The sequence below is a fragment of the Crocodylus porosus genome, unplaced genomic scaffold (genome assembly GCF_001723895.1).
Source record: "Crocodylus porosus isolate Cpor-Errol unplaced genomic scaffold, CroPor_comp1, whole genome shotgun sequence".
NCBI lineage: Eukaryota > Metazoa > Chordata > Crocodylia > Crocodylidae > Crocodylus > Crocodylus porosus.
Genome location: NW_017728947.1, coordinates 104108669 through 104123973, shown reverse-complemented (window position 1 = coordinate 104123973; position 15305 = coordinate 104108669). Strand labels below are relative to the sequence as shown.

Here is a 15305-nt window from a genome sequence, read left to right as displayed (position 1 = left end):
AAAAAGCAGGAGAGGAAGGTGGAGAAGATTGATCGGGTACTTCACATAATTGATACATCGCAAGGTTATACTGCTGGGGTGGACTGGTACGGCAGAAGTTGCAAATTATGACAGTGTCTTCTTTCAGAACCAAATCTATTCAGATACATTATATAGTTATAATAATCACCAATGGTTTGACTTGAAAACTAATGTATTCCTTCCCCTTGGCATAACTAATGAATGACAGGTGTGGCTACCAGGTGTAGTCCTGTTTTTCAGAGAAAGGTGAAAGTCTGAGAAATTCCTTCATGTTATGCATTTGCATTACTCAACTTGCCTTTGTTGCATACAGGGAATGTGGATATTTACTTCTAGGCACACAAAAAAAGAAAAGAAAAAGCCTTTCAAAACATTTCCAGTTTTTTCATGGGTTCTAAGCAGGAAAGCTGCATTTCACCCACTGTGGAAGGCAACGTACTTTGCCACTCATTGCCACCATGAAGAAACTGGTTGTGTTGCCACAACGGGTGGCATGTATATGATCACCGTTGTAAGATTTTTCATGCTGTCTTGTCTGGGCTGTAGTCAGAGCGCACAGTGAGGGCAGGCCTGGGGAAGTTGCACCTTGGCAACTAAGTGAGAAGGGCTGTGGGTCCCATAAGCCCAGTCCATGACCAGAGCTCCGAGTGGAGTTTTGTGAGTAGATTTTGTGAAATGGTTTGCCAGGTGAAAGAGGAGGCTCTTGTGTCGTCTTGCTCTTAGCAGCATGGCCCACCGTTCAACAGCTTTTGGAAGGACTCTGTAGGGGAAATGGGCCAGGCATAACTAGCTTTTCAAAATTATTGAATTGCTAACTGGGGAAAATTGCTGGAAGGATGAGGGGGGGCTGGGGAACACCTCTGAAATTCAGACCAAGAAGTCAGGGGGAAGGAAACAGGCAAGAGAAAAGTCTCTACTAATCAAGGGAAATAAAGAATCAAAATACCCCCTGGAACTGTTGGAAAATCAGGTCAGGAGCAGAGCTATTCATGCATTCACTCTGCTGGAGGACAAGGAATTTTGAAACCCAATTTCTATTGTGGAAACTTGGCTCCCTGAGGGTGTGATCTGGGCTGCGGGGAATGACCCACTGCATGCCGAGTGCTGGTTCAGGATCCCGGCTGGACAATCCGTCCCCATAACTAGCAAAGCAAAATGGATTTGCCGGGTTTTGCATGTTCAAGGGAAAGGAGAGCTGGCAGCTGCAGAGAGCAGGCAACCTGATCTGCTATGGAGAGAGGAGTTCCTTTATTTCCAAATCAGTCTTGTTTGTACGATCAGAGTGTGCTGGAGTTGTAGTCATGGACTAGGATCCCAGTGTGGTAGGTGCTATGCCCGTGTGAAACCCCTGGAGTTTACACGGAGGTAACACAAGATCCCTTAGATGGAAGCAGACAGGGAGGAAAGCAGAAGGAAGCTGTGAAATAATGCCAGTCAGCACGATGAACAATTTTCACTGTTCCCATGGAAATAGAGGCTAGGATGATATCACTAAATGGAACTGAGCCCCCCCAGGCATTTCCCTTCCTCATCCCCAAATGCACTTTCCTTTATTACCAAAATATTTCCCCCTTCTCTTGCCATTGCCCCTTTCCTGTTGGACTTTGCAGGAAGTGGTTGGTTCCTGTCAGTGCTGGAGTTCAATAGTGGGGTGCGGTGGGGAAGGGTTAACCATCCACTAACCTAAGCCCTCAGAGGATGGTTTCACAGATTTCCTGTTGTCGCAGCAGAGGTTCTGAGTAATGCTTCCCACTGTGGGTGGATGTATTTAATCTGGTCTTTTTGAAGTAGTGAGCACCCAGATGCCAAACACCATGTCAATAATCAAAGGCATGCCCCATCCTGAATCCACATTTTGCCACTTATCTTGAGGCAATATTGTGTCTCCCTCGTTCATTTATTTTTAAGTCTCTGCGAAAGGTGTAGAGAAGAAATGGGAGGAAACCCAACTCAAAATTTGTATTTGCTCTGTATTTGGTTAGGACTTGGGCCTGGGACCTGTGATTTACAAGTTGTACAGAGGCAAAGAGTCTCCGAACTCAAAATGTTCTGTCTTTGAATCCCCTCATTTAAAAACAAGCTAAATTCGGAGGCGGGGGAAATGCAATAATACTGGTGCTGATCCAGCCTGTAGTATCGACACATGTATCTTAGTGCCAGTAAGACAGGTCAGTTCTTACTCTATTGACCGGTTGGTGAAGCGGAAGGGGTGGGAGAAGGTAAGTGTGTATATACACGTCAACCATCGTACACCTGTTCTGGAAAATAAAAAATCATGACACGCTGCCTCATGGTGTAACATTGTCATCAGCACCCGGAAAACACACTTCCAGACAGAGGGCGTGGAGAGGAATGTGTCTAAAGCCAACGAGTTGCACATACTGTATGCTCAAAGGCAACAGGTCCAGGCAGGAATGGGGAGGCATATAAACAATTGTGTCACACGGGTTCAGATACAGCCATGATTCACACTGTAAACACATCTAAACCTTGAAACCTAGGCTAGCCTGGCTGTAAAATACTGTCAGACTTTTCCACCCCCTTTTGGAGGAAAGTAACACAGCATGGAAAATCACAAGGATCGTAAAAACAGTAAAACAGTGTTTGCATCACTTGAAATAGGTGTCCGGAGTATTATGCAGCAGACCGGGCTATCTGCAGCATGTTCCAAAGAAATTGTCAATGTCCTTTTAGGGTTTAGCTTGCTCTTAGATTTCATTATTTGTCTTTTTTCCAAATATGTCCATTAATGTTTTCTGGGCCCCAAACCCTTCCAGGCAGGGGGGAAGAATTGTAGATTGTGCTGCTGAGCTTGTGGCCTAGGTGACATTTTTGGACACCAAACAAGCCACCAAGAATTTGGGGTGCACTTACTGGAAAGGGTAGTGTTAGAGTGATGTAGTCATGATGGTCCGGGAATTATGAGAGTCAAGGGTTTCTTAGGGTGATATCTTTTATTGGACCAACTGCGTAGTTGGGATAGAATCAGACAAGCTTGCTTCTTGCTTAATGGAAACCAGATTCCATTTGTTCTGCAACATGGAAACACATCCCTGCTTCAAGTATGGATATTTAGCATTTAGAAACGAAAATCACCCCTCTTGTCTTTCTAACTAATTCTAATGTCATACAAAGGTGAACACCCTCTTCTCCCCCCAAAACCTCTCTGGACCTCTTAAGCAAGAGATTAGGTTTTCTGTGGAAACCCCTATTACAGTCCTTTGTGCTTTAATTATTGTAGCAGTGACTGTGGACTGAATGTGAAATGGTAAAACTTCCTTAATCTTTTACCGCTTGCATTAGTACTTCAGCATGAAATGGATTCCCCCCACCCCTGCATAGGACTGCTGCATACAGCTGCTTGTATGTGAGCTGTACACTACAGATGTTGTAAATGTTAGGAAGGTGACGTATGGTCCAATGTTTTCAAGTCCGTAAATACAGGTGGAGAAATAATTGACAATGAGGATCATTTTACCAAATATCACCTCATTTTCTGTTTCCAAATTGACTGTACGGCAACTGTAACTTTCTGAATTTTGAAATGATTTGCTTGCGGAAATCATTCTTCATCTGTTGCTTTCTGGAGAGCAATTTGTTTTTTAGCATTTGATATTCAAGAGTTTGCAACCTTGAGTTACTTTCATTAGACACCTTGGTTATCTGAGATGTTTCTTTTCTCTGGGGAAATGAGTATCTTATTTTAAAGCTGGGCTTTCCAATATAAGCCATCCCAATCATAAGTTTGTTTTCCTTTCTTTTTTTCTCTTTTGCTGCTTTCCATGAATATTCTGTGTTTAACGTGTGCTATTCTGGCAAACAGTAGTAAAATATTCAGCAAGCAAAAATAAATATAATAAAAGCGGGTTAATATAAAAATAAAAGCAACTGTGGACTGCTGTATTCTGCTGCAATTGGCCTGTCTGCTTTTTACAAACTAGCTGGTTGCTAATCCATGACTAGTCATACAGGGGCTAATAGTTTTTGGAAAACTGAATTATTGAAAGGGGTCAAGAGAATTTAAATCTATTACAGATCAGGCCTAAATAGCAAATGTTCTTTGGAGAGACCTCGCTTAAGCAAGGTTGGGGTCAGGCCCTAAATGATTTTATATAGGACACCTTAACTGTAGCAGTTCCATAAGCTTCGTATTTTCTGCTGCTTCCCTTTATTTCTAACTTGTCTAACAGTCTGAAGCAGAGTGAAGTCTGCTCAGAGATGCGGACCGCCCCCAAATTCTCCAATGGACAATGTTCAGTTGAAGTGTCCTAACAATGGTGCTTGTGATAAAACAGAGGTCCTTATTGTTGCCTGGGGTGCTGAAGCACTGGAGAGGTTGTGGAATATCCATCCTTGGTAGTTTTTAAGAGCAGGTTACACAGACACTTGGATGAGATGGCTTGACGGGGAGGACCCTGCTTTGAGCAGGGGGTTGGACTAGATGACCTCCTGAGATCCCTTTCAGCCCTGTTTTCTTATGATTCTGTGAGGAAGGTGATCACAAGGAACAGCGAACGCCCGTTGCAATAATGTACAGGACTAACTCCTGGGTATGTTTATTACTAGCACACATGATCCAGCCACTCTTTTTATTGACTTGGCTTTCCACTCGTTAACAACAAATGAGAATGGTTGATCTTGAAGGTAACAATTGAAATACACCCTATACAAAGTTAAACACCCTCATATTTAGCACTGCTCCAAGTCAGTCTTTTGTAGCTGTGAGTTCCTTGGAGGAACAGAATCAAAACTAAGCTGTAGAAAAAGAATATGCCAACAAACATATAGCTCAATATGAGGTTTTAGCTCAGTATCCATGGAAATAGGATGCTAGGAAGCTCTGTTTGGGGGCGGGGGTTGAGTAGGCCTCTGTTAAGGAAGTCAAGAAAAGTCATCAAAATGTTTGTAGGAGTCCTGTTCAAACATGTTTCACAATGAGAGAACTGTCGGAGGGAAGCTGAAAATAAGTTGCACAGGTTCCAGGTTCCTTAAGCTGGAATGAAAGCAAAGTCTTTCAGCAATTGCTACTGATCTACAAAATTGTATTCATCATGAAGAGAGCAAAAGAGACAAGGGGACCTTAAACTCAAGAAGGTCTAATTTCTGCATAACAATACAACTATTGGCAAGGTTTCACAAACTCTCAGTGAAAACCATTCAGTTAAAAGTTAGCACACCAGGCAGTTGTAAAAAAATTGGAGGGGCTCTCAAGTGTCCATCATTCAGTCAGCAACCAGTATTCCCTGAAAGCCAACAGCCTTAATGTATTAACCCACTGAAGATGAGATGCCAGTTCCTATTGGTGATCTATTTTGAGACTGACAGAAATGAGCTCCGCATTTTTATAAAGAGTGAGCAAAGTGCATGAAGCAGTAAAGGAAAGTCTCAATTAGAGATGCATATAATCTAGGAACTTTTGCTAATAGCTTTCTTATTGGTCTTTTTCAAAGCCAAGGTCTATAGTTGAAAGGGCAGTCAAATGAGTTGGGTTACCCCAGTAATGGCTTCATAAATGTACATGTCTCCGTAATGATCCTCTGTGTTATACCCACTTACTAGTTGTATCATTAACATTGGATGACGTAACTCTCTGCATTAAACCCCCTGGTTTACCCATTCCATACTGGGCAATGTTTTGTCATCAGAAAACTGCAGCCTATAGAGACACTAAGGTTGCAATACTGTTGAACTGCTCACTTGAGTCAGATGCCTTGGGTCAAACTCCTTGTGAGCATAAATGGGTGCATCCCATTTGGCATTATTAGTATTTCACTGGGTTTTGCCAATAGTGATGGCCCTGAAGGAGAAATTTCATGAACAAGCTGTGTAAGAGTGATGTTGTAGCCAGGATGGTCCAGAAATTCTGTAAAAGGCAAGGCTTTCTTCCGGTGATATCATTTATTGGACCAACTGTGTAGTTGAGATAGAGTTAGACAAGAGACCTGAAGAAGAACATCTTACATTCAAAAGTTTGTCTGACTCTATCCCAACTACATAGTTGGTCCAATAACAGATATCACCCCAAGAAATCCATGCCTCATGAACAAGATGAGCAGAATTTGGCTGAATACCTGCGTGGGCAAGTTCTACAAAGATCAAAGATGAAAAGAGAAGAGGATAACAATGCAAAAGTAGCTTTGCTGGCAACTTTTTCCTTAACAAGGTTCATTTTGCTTTAACTATGGCTTAACAAGTATGATACCTTTGTATTTAGAAGGGGTGAAGTCATCTTCAATAGAATGAATCCCTGAAGATGATTGCTTTCACTTGTAGTCCTCTGGTGCTTTCATTTTACCTGACTTCCCGCTGTCCTTATTTTCAGTTCTGTCTGAAGGATGTAGGACTTGCATGCACAAATCAGATTTGTTATGTGCTGGGTTTGAGGGCATAACATTTTCCATTTTCTGCAAAGCTAACAAGTACTAAACCTTTTATTAGGTGATGAGCTCCATGCACCCAGTTCCATGGACCATTCTATATGTTTACTCTTTGTGTTTGACCTAGGATTCATGTTTGTTTCACTTGGTTCTCCTCTGAGATCCAAACCTTGAAGATATACAGGAGATAACCCTTACAAGAAGGCATTTAGTACTTTCACCCTAATGTCACATAAAAAAAATTAGAATAAATTTTGATATCATTAGAAAGTTCTAAAATGTGTTGGTTTTTTCCTCCCAAAATTGCTAAAAGTTAAAGTTGCTTTTATTTACTGCGTAAGCAGTTTAGTGTGACTCCACCTTTTAACAGGAAACATTTGGCTGTACAAGTTGCAGCAGGGTTTTATTTGCAAGAGAATGCATCCTTCATCAGATAAGCCTTAGCCTGTCATAAACTTTCAGTGAATTATCAAGTGGCCAACCTTAATGCATCATATCTCAACCATTATGCATATACAATACACAAACAGATGACCTTTATTTCCTTATCTACCATGTGTACATGATGAGCAGATTACTGCAACCATTCTTTGGAATACCTCTGTTTCAGCATGATACTAACATAACCTCACAATGATGTTATGCCAAGTTCCTTTTGGTTTCAACAAAATGTAAAAGAACATTGCGTGAGTCATTCTGCGTAGAAAAGAAGGCCCGTGTCCACCACAAGTTTTAACAAGACTTTGGACACTATTGAGTGTCTTCTAGAATTCTCTGAATGCACATTTATGAGAACGGGTTGAGTTAAAAATCCAAATGTTGTAAGTTTTTGTGAATAAAAGTATCATTTCAGCTTCCCATTATCGGATGCCTCTTGTTTTTGCATGTGTGGACGGACACCTTTGAATATTTTGGGCATGTTCTACAAGTTTTAGTACTGTATTATATGTCTGAATTGTGTATTTGTTGGATCGCCATTTTAACGTACTCTTTATTCAGTCAGGGAATCTAATTAGCACATGGTGAGTTAGGCCTCCGATAACAAATGTACACACTGAAGAATCAAAGCAAATGGTTTGAAAACAGCCCTTCGGCTGAAAATTATTGCTCAAACCTAATGACTGAATGTTTAAGAGCAGTGCCAATAGACACAAAGATCAGTTTGCAAATGAGTGACCACAATTCATAATCTATATTATTTTGTAAATAATAATCCCACAAGGGTCCTTTTTTAGTGGCCTGATTGTTCACAGGGACAGGGGCAGATCCAGGAAGGTGCAGTGGCACAGTTGTAGCCCCTTTCCGCAGCATACCGCATGTGCCAGCGGCTCCGGTTCTCTGCTGTTCTGGACAGCTGGGTCCCCTGCTGTCCGAGTGCAACTAGGTCCAAGCAGGGAGCAGGTGAGGAAGGGTAGACCCTTGCTGCTGCTGCTGGCTACAGCTGGCCCAGGGAGGGGGGAAGCCACAGGTCTGCTTCTGCCCTGATTCAGCTGTGCAGTGCCCGTGGAGGGTGCCAGGCAACAGCAGTGGGTAGGTCTCCCTGCTCCTTCTCTCTACACCCCATTTCCCCGGCCAGCCGGAGGGCTCCAGCTGTGGGTAGCGTCTATGTGTAGTGCTAAGCTGGGCTGGGGGTGATGGCAGCAGGAGGCAGTTCCTCCTTCCAGTGCCTGCTTCAGTCCAAGGCGGTGGGAGAGTGGAGGAGGGGGCTAGGCAAGGAAGAAGAAGAGTGTCTGGAGGGGGGGACCCACCTGCTGCTGTAGTTCCCAGGCAAACCTGGCATCCTGTGCTGCTGCTCACAGAGTCCCTTCCCTGGCTGGTGTGGGGCAGGAAGAGCCCTGGGGCTTCTCCCACCCCTGGGTCATCCAAGGGCAGTAGCAGTGGTGGGGAAGTCCCTTCTTCCTGCACTCAAGAGGCAAGCACTGGCAAACTTGGCTGGAAAGGGGGAAGTGGGGAATGGGAGGGGGTCTTACCTGCTTTGGGAATTCAAAGTCCTCGGTAACTGCTGCTGCAGTGCGTTCTGCACACTTAGGGACCCCAGGCTGTAGCCACTCCTCAAGTACCAGTGGCGTTGTCCACCCTCCACATTTCAAATTCCTAGATCCACCTATGCAGACAGAGGAGCAAGTAGTCTAAGGAACGTATGACAAAAGTCCATCCTTCCATTGTGTCTGAGCATCAGAAGGTGACTATGAATCCTCTTCAGCTAGGTTCTTTGCTTCCCCACACTTAACAATTGTTGGGCCTTGGTTATAGGACAGAAGCAACCACAAACCCGCTAAAAAGGGTGACAAAACTCCCATTAACTTCAAACGCGTCACTGAGAACGTAATGTCAGATGACTGTTCCTTCATGACACTTGAGGAAAGTACTAATTATTTCCCAAGATGCCTTTCAAAAAGATTTATTCAGGTTGCATTGTATCTTTTCTTAAATAATTGGTCATCCTGATGCATATGGTACCTTCTACAGTGCAACATACCTAAGTAGTTCCTGTTTAATTAGTGTGTGTTTTCATTCAAGAGAGACAGATAGGTCTCTTGAACTGCCAATGTATTTAGAACTTTGTCAGACTAAAAGAGAACCTAATTAAAGAGGAGAGGGAAAAAAATGGGGAAATTAATGTTTGCAGTGGGCACTGTAATTCTTCTAAAGAAGGAACTTTATTGCTAGCAGTTCTCTCTCTCATTAAACATGCTGAAGCTGTACTTTTCTGTCCATAAGATTAATGATGCTAAGCCAAACATTATGCCCATATCTCAAGGGTCACAAACAATCTCCTCCCTTTCTCATCTGTTCTTCATCTTAATGGCCACCAGGGCATTTGCTTAGGAATTACTATCTATCTACCTTTAAACTAGAAACATGCCACTGTTTACTATTTACATCTGCTTTCATTAGTATAACTTGTTGCTGCTGGCATGCAATAGTTCAATTAAAATGACAGTACAGTTTCCATGTGGAATGAGTTCGTGGTCTCAGAAGGGTTTTTAGGAGACAGATGTTTCCTTCTGTGGAACCACTATTGCAGCTGACACTCTTACTGGTGGTCTTATTATGGGACGACGGGATAACCAGATTGCCTTCCCTCTAGGAGTGGTCTCTCTTGACAAGTTTGAGGAAGTTTGTTAGGAGAGGGGTATGGAAACGTGGAGCCCTTCTTTAGACATTGTGCCTGTTTGAGTAGTATTTTTTTCTTCCATCATAATTCAAAACTGTCAAACTTACTCACAAAAAAGAATGGTTTCCTGGCCAGCCCTAGTTTCTACTCTTCACGATGTCAAGGAAAAGCTTGAAAACATGATCTGTAAAACCTTAAACCTCAGAAAACAAGTCATTTTTCCAGTTTCCTGATTTTTCTGATGGTCACAGGATATTCTGACTGACGTTTTTTTTTCCCCCTTGAACTCTCAGGACTGATACTGTCAAGAGCTATCTCTGGACCTTCTTCCAGTAATTCATTGAACCAGTTTTGTTGCTTATGAAGCTTGGACTTGCACCATTATTTTCAGAACTCTCCCTGCTTTTATTTTAGATAACCCATAAATACTTTTCAAGGACACATAACAATGCCAACAGATATTAATGTAGTAAAAACAGAACACTTTAGACCCAGGTTCAACCCCTTGCTCCAAATCCAAAACTTGGGTCTTGCACATCTCAGATAATTTGTCTGACCCCATAGCACAGGAGTCGGACTCTTTCAGTGACTCCTGTTGAATTTGTTTCACTTTGCATGAATAATTAAGTATTCAGTGGATCACAGAAAAACAACTAACCCTGATTCAAGTCCCTTCTCTGATTCATGTAGCTATAGGAGCTTGAAGAGGGGTGGTTCACATCTCAGGTGAGTGCCTTCAGTATCTCTCTGTTCCCTAAGAAACACTTTAATGGAATGTCATTTTTAATGGAAAAATGTTGCCAAATTGTCAATCAAACTTTCCTAGAAATTTATTTTTCTTAACCCAAATCTGTCTTTTAACCTATTCACATGATGCTATATGCCAAGGATTTAAGAAAAATGCCAAATATTGTGAACTTGCATGAAAACTGCAGGAGTTGTGACCCACCCTTCCCTTTCTCTCTGGGGAACAAAGCACAGGCCCGTAGCTGAAGTTCTCTTCAGATTTACCTGCTAAGACAGTGTGGAAGAAGATATAATGTTTAGAATTTGTCTGAGTGCCAGGAAATGCGCACTCACCTATTCTGCTTAGTTAAGGTTGCCATATTTCCAGTTTCAAGAAAGAGGACACCTGTCAGGGTTGGTGGAAGGGGATATATGTCAGGATTGCAGGGGATAGTGATATGTCTGTGCCCTGTCCCTAGCCCTCACTCCCAAGGCACATCCCCCCCCTCCGCCCCACCCCTGCTGCTGCCCCTCACTGCCAACCTACAGTACGCTGCCCCCAGACCATGCTGGTGCCCCTCACTCCTGACCCGCAACCCCTTACCTCTCCAGCCCTGTTGGTGCCCCTGACTCCCAACCTGCAGCCTCCTGGCCCTCCCCCAAGCCCTGCTGGTGCCTCTCACTCCCAAGCGCAACCCTCTGATCCCCTCCCCTCCCATGCCCCCCGCTGCCCATGCAGCTCCCTGCTGCCCCCCAAAGAACCATCCCACCCCCTTTCCCTGCTGGGGGGCAGGCACCTCCCTCACTTCCCTGCCCTGCTGTAGCTCCAGTGCCAGCAGGCACTTCACACACATACCTCCAACCCAACTCCCTACAGACTTGTCATTGTTGTCAGGCTTCAAAGTACTGAGATTTTTGCAGCAGACTCTTCCTCCATTTGGGGCTGTCCTGGGTGATAATCCCCCATGAGTTGATGTCAAGGTTGCATTTTTTCAAGTTGAAGACTTCCTTGAAGTCTTCCTTCCTTTTCTCTGTCCTCAACTTCTGCATACACCTTAACTGAGCTGGGAGAATAAGAGTTGCTTTAGGAGTCTGGAGTGGGACATCCAGAAATGTGTCTGGCCCAGTGAAATTGATATTGGCAGGTCATCACCAATGCTTGTGATGTTTGCATGTGAGAGGACACTAACTTGGTGCATCTATCTTCCCACTGGATTTGAAGAATCTTTTCATAGATTTCATAGACATCAGGGCTGGAAGGGACCTTGGGAGATCATCGAGTCCAGCCCCCGCTCAAAGGGCAGGAAGTCAGCTGGGGTCATAGGATCCCAGCAAGATAAGCATCCAATTTACTCTTGAAGGTGTTTAATGTAGGTGCTTGAACCACCTCCGATGGCAGGCTGTTCCAGACCTTGGGAGCTCGGACAATAAAGAAATACTTCCTTATGTCCAGCCTGAAATGGTCTTGCAGTAGTTTATAACTGTTCAACCTTGTCATCCCTTGGGCCACTCTGGTGAACAAACGTTCCCCCAGAAACTGGTGGTCACCCCTGATAAACTTATAGGTGGCCATCAGGTCTGTTTTCCTGACCTCTGATCATGCGCGTGGCTCTTCTCTGGACTCTCTCAAGCTTCTCCACAGCCTTTTTGAATTGTGGAGCCCAAAACTGGACTCAGTACTTCAGCTGTGGCCTCACCAAGGCCGAGTACAGGGGGAGAATGACGTCCCGGGATTTGCTTGAGAAGCATCTATGGATGCAAGCCAGCGTTTTGGTTGCTTTACTAGTTACAGCATTGCACTGCAGGCTCATGTTCATCTTGTGGTCAATCATGACCCCCAAGTCTCTTCAGATTTTGCAGGCAGTGTTGATGGTACTATTCCAGTGGCTTGAGAAATTCTCCTGTTCATTGTTCACACCTCAGCTTTGGATAGTCAGGTGGAGATCATGGATGCTTGATAAATCATGAGCTTGGTTTTGGGTCTGATGTCGCAATCTTTGAACACCTGTTTCCTCAGGCATCTGAAGGCAGCACTTGCACATCTGAGGCAACGTTGGATTTCTCCATTGATGTCAGCCTTCTGTGAGAGATGACTTCTGAGGTAGGGGAAATGCTCAACATTTTCCAGAGTCTTACCATGGATCTGAATTACCTGAGCTGTGGACTGCTCATAAAGAGCTTGTTGATAAAGACCTTAGTTTTCTGAATGTTAAATGTCAGTCCCATTTCTTGCATCACTCGGTAAAGGTGTTGTTGATTGCCTGATGGTCTGCTTCTCAGTGAGCGCACACTAGAGCATCATCAGCATAATGGAGTTTGATGATTGAGGTCAGAGTGAGCATCGTTTTGGCTTGGATTCACTTGGCTGAGATTGGTCCATTTGGTAGTTTAGCTCTGCTCTAACTGGAAACTTGTTGGTGGTCAGATGTAGCATCACAGTAAGGAGTGTCAAAAAGAGTATTGGAGTAATAACAGAGACTTGCATAACTCCCATATTAACCTCAAAGGGATCTGTGATAGATCCATTACTGAGAACCACCACTCATATACTGTTATGGAGCAGGCCAAGAATGGTGACAAATCTTGGTGGGTGTTACAGGTGTGCCTCTTCAGGTCCGTCTACTAGTCTACTAGTGACCCTGCAACACCGATTAAGGGCCAACCGCCTGCCTTCTCTCCTGCCACGCCTTGTTGTTACTTGCTTGATTGGAAGATATTAATCAAGTGGGGGGCTGCCCATTTTCTGTCTCAGTGCCTGGGGCACTATTTGCAGCTCCTTTCCTCCCCTTACACTGCAGCCCAAGCCTCGCAGATGGACCTGATGTTGTTTGGGTCTGTTCCACTCTCTGCGCCACATGGACGCTCTCTGGCTTGTCTCACAGCCTGCGCCCTCACTAGCGCCCTCTAGCTTGTCTCACAGGCCTGTGCCCTCACCGGCGCCCTCTAGCTTGTCTCACAGGCCTGCGCCCCTACCAGTGCTCTCTGGCTTGTCTTGCCACTGCCCACTCCGGGGCTTCTCGCCACTGCCCGCTCTGGGGCTGGGGTCGATACAGCCCTGAATGTTGTGCCCTCTCTGACACCGGGGTCCCCATGCTACTGTGGAGTCCCTGTGAGGCCTCCTCCAACCCCTAATAGCCTCACCCAGTCCTCCGGTGTAACAACAAACATAAAACACAAAGCCCCCTGGGCTGTAACGTAAAACTAACCCATCCGGCCAAACAACATTCAATCCCTACCGGGGGAAATACTCCAACCCCCAGCAGTACTCCGGGGATGCTCACACAGTCAGAGTTGTCCCTTCTGTCTGCACTGGCCGAGCTCCTCCTTCCTTGGTCGCCAGAGGGGAACTGGCCTCCTGGCCTCCCGCCTGGGTTTATATGGGTCAGGCCCTGCCCCTTCCAGTCAGCTGGCTCCCCACTGGTTGTCCTGGCAACCAGCACCTATTATTCTGGCTGCCCAGACAACTGGCAGCTGAACCTCCCCCATCTTGCCACTAGGGTCTCCCCCAAGTTGTTTTTCTGCTCTCAGGCGCAGGGCACCTGAGTGCTCTGCGACAGTGGGCATTGGTACTTTGGAAGGATCCTCCACAGTACTTCTTGGCTGAAGAAATTGAAAGATTTCATGAGGTCAAAGAAGGCCATATAGAGAGGTTAAGGCTGTTCCTGACATTTTTCCTGCAGCTGGTGAGCAGTTAAAATCTTGATGCCCTAAACCCACACGAGATTCCAGGAGCAGCTTTTCAGCAAGTGGAAGGAGGTGGTTCAGGAGGGTTCTCACCATAATCTTTTCTGCGGTGGACAGCAAGGCAATCCCTCTTTAATTTCCACAGTTGGACTCGTCTCTGTTCTTGAACCCTGTGATGACCATGGCATCCCTGAGGTCATCTGGGATTTCTTCATCATTCCAGATCCTTAAGATGAGGGCATGGAGTTGTGATGTGAGCTCTTTACCCCCCTGCTTGAAGGGATTCAATCAGCTCTAGGGGGGATTCAGTCAGCTCCTGGTGCTGTATTATTTTTAATCTGCTTAGTGGCTTTCCTCACCTCAAAGGTTGGGGGGATTCTGAGATTATCTCTGCCTGGATGTTGCAGAATGAAGCTGAGAACATGCTCATCAACAATGGAGATGAGTTATTGATTCTATGACATTCTCTTTTCTTAGCAATATACATAAACTTTTAAGGGGCTGGAGAAAGTGGAAATCTGAATAAATGTCCTAGAAAGAGCTATCTCTTTAGACTGATATGTAAATTGAGAGACATGCACAGTTGTTCTTTGGCTGTTTTGATTGAATGTCATAGTGCAAGAACATTCACTCAGATTCACACAGGTGTGCAAACTGTAATATTGGAAAAGGCTCTCTGGTATTTCTTCAGAGGAATAACCCTTCAGAATATGGATTACAGGCAGAAATGGTATGTGCTGGGTAGTGTGACCAAACTTGTATTCCCCAGATAAGGAGAAGTGTTTTAACCAGCTGAAAGGGTGAATGCATTCATATCTCCAAAAGCCTTCTTTGTTGACAGTGTTATTGAATTCATTTGAGTGCAAAAGCAGTGACATCTCAGTCCCTTAAACATGATTATTTCCAAATGGCTCTGAGTAAGAATTATTGTTTGAATTCCAATAGCACGTACTGGCTCCAATTAGGGATCCCTACACTATGCTAGGCACATTTCAAGCCTATAAACAGATGATGGCTGGCTTAAAGAGTTTTATCACCTAACTATAAGGCAAAAGACAGAGAGAGGAAGCCTAAAGTAAGAAGAAGATGACTCTGATCAGTGATAAGCAGCAGTCATCACACGGCAGCCACTCAGCTATTGTTGATTACAGGCAGTCCTCGACTTAGAACATTTCAAGTTACGTTTCACACTTACAATGTTTATAAATTGACACCCTGTTTCAACTTTACAACACTTGATCCATTGCAACCCCACACCAGGGAACAAGTTCACTGTGTCACCCATCTCCCTGGAGAACATCTGTCCAAACTTCCTTGGACAGTTTCTTTAAGAAAGCAGACAAGACTCCTGAGAAGACTCCAGCCAAGAACCCTTCAAA

General features: G+C 44.5%; 1 long non-coding RNA gene across 1 annotated transcript; it reads right to left on the bottom strand.

Moving 5' to 3' along the window:
* Positions 1-2725: 2725 nt before the first annotated feature.
* LOC109320993 lies at positions 2726-9706 on the bottom strand. Its single transcript, XR_002103921.1, has 3 exons — positions 9696-9706; positions 8482-8492; positions 2726-3015 (listed from the first exon to the last, which is right to left on the bottom strand). It is a non-coding gene; the product is annotated as an uncharacterized LOC109320993 (long non-coding RNA).
* Between the last annotated feature and the right edge of the window lie 5599 nt (positions 9707-15305).